Below are 1,951 nucleotides of genomic sequence, written 5' to 3'. Positions count from 1 at the left end.
CCCTTTGTCCCCGGACCGGCGCCGCCTGCCCGCCCGCCCCTCGGGGGTCGCGCGTGGCACGGCCAGGTGCCCTCTCCGAGCGGGTCCCCGCCAGTGACCCCTGTGGGCTGCATTCGCTCATCCATTAGGGAGCCTCCTTTGTTGTGGGTAGGGGCGAGGTAGGGGACTTCTCAGGGCCCTGGGCAAGCGGAGCAGAGCTTGGCGCGCACCGTGCGGGGCGAGGGTGCTCGGGAGTCTGCGGGATTTGAACTCGCACCGCGGGGGCCTCAGCGGCCCAGCGCCCTCACCTGCCCTGGGCTCCCGGGTGGGCCGGGGGCAGGCGGGGTGGGCACGCGCGCCCCACGCTGCCCAGAGCCGCACACTTGTGCCCGGGAGTCGCTTTGGGCGTGTTTCTCCAGTTCTTGGGCGACTCTGCTGGTTGATGCTGAGCAGTTGTGGGCCCTTTGCCTGGAAACAGCTGTATCTTTGCTTTCCCACGACTTTTCTGTGGCTGAAGCACGCTCGAGAGCAGAAGTGGGGCTCTGGTGTAGTGCAGTTTTAAAGTTACCGAACTCGACTCGTTGCCTTTTATTAATGTACATTAAAAAAAATTATAACCACATCATACTTGAGTGTGAAACCAAAATGAAACTCCATCTTATTGTTCTAAGCACAAATTGTTTTCCTAGTTTTCATTTCCTCGGGCTGTGTGCTTGCCCGGAAAGGATCTGGGAGCTGGGCTTGCAGGAGTAAAGGCTTCAGGCTCTGGACGGTCCTTGATGTACTGTTTTCTTTTTTTCCTTCCCCTCAGACAGAATAAAGACCTTGGCTGGTCCCCAGTGTGAAAGCCTTGCTTGCAGACAAAACCCCAAGAAAGTGTGGCTTCTAAAGGCATTTTGCATTACCCCCTCCTCCCCCCATGTTTAAAAATTATTTTGCTGCTTGCCATATTTAGCACTTATTGTTTTACTGTTTCAGATATTAATCTTGCTCTTAAGTTTTGTTTGTTTGTTTGTTTTTGCTTCTCTTCTGGAGGAATGATACTCGTGGACTCCACTGCGAATAAAATGTATTAACTGTTACATGCCAGAATGAGCCAGTAGTGTGCACACCCGTCTCATCCCAGGGCTGGGCTGACTCTGTACTGGCAGCTCTTTCATTGGGTGTTGAAAGGGCTAGTGATCACAGCAGCAATTAACTTCAGACGGTTTCTCCCAGCCCGGAGTTGAGCCAAGCACCATACTGAGTTGTTTAAATGCTCTCCAGTAATGATGACAAAATACTTTGAGAAGAGGAGTCTCCAGAGCGGTTTATTTGGGTGTAGAAATATTGACCCAGAGATGTAATGCTTCCAAGGACAGATTGCTAAACTTGATGGCAAGCAAATGAGAGAAAGTTCTCTATTTGGAAATATGAACCTCTGTTTGGACTTAGATTTTCTAATTGATGATAGTAGCAAAGCTAATTGTGAGAACTAGCTTTTCAAACAGCCAGGACTTTAAAGGACAAGCCATGCACTTGTGGGCACTCCTGTTCTTGCCTGGGAAATCAAACCCATTGCTGTTGTTTGGGATTATTTTACTTCCCTTTAATTATTCTCTGAGGCCCAAGCACATTCCTGTCCACTGGCTTGGCTCTAACCCCCAAGGTGTCCCATAGTGTTTTAAGCTATCTGGCACATGGATGGACACCCTCTGATCAATCACCAACTGACTTAACAGGCATTATTTTATACTTTATTTTTCTTGGCTCAATTAGAGAGATATGGATATGACCTATGGATATGCAAGAAAATCCATTTAAAAATAATTGTCCCGTTTTTAAAAAGCATTTCACTTTTCATGCCATTTAGAACAATTTTTTTTTTTTTTTTTTGCTTTTCTTACCACTTTCCAAAATTACCTGTTAGGTACCAAAACCTTGAAATAACTTCAATATTGATCCAAGCAAAATACATTTAAAAATACATTTT

Source organism: Ailuropoda melanoleuca, chromosome 7, assembly GCF_002007445.2.
Source record: "Ailuropoda melanoleuca isolate Jingjing chromosome 7, ASM200744v2, whole genome shotgun sequence".
Lineage (NCBI taxonomy): Eukaryota > Metazoa > Chordata > Mammalia > Carnivora > Ursidae > Ailuropoda > Ailuropoda melanoleuca.
Note: the sequence above shows the minus strand (reverse complement) of the source record.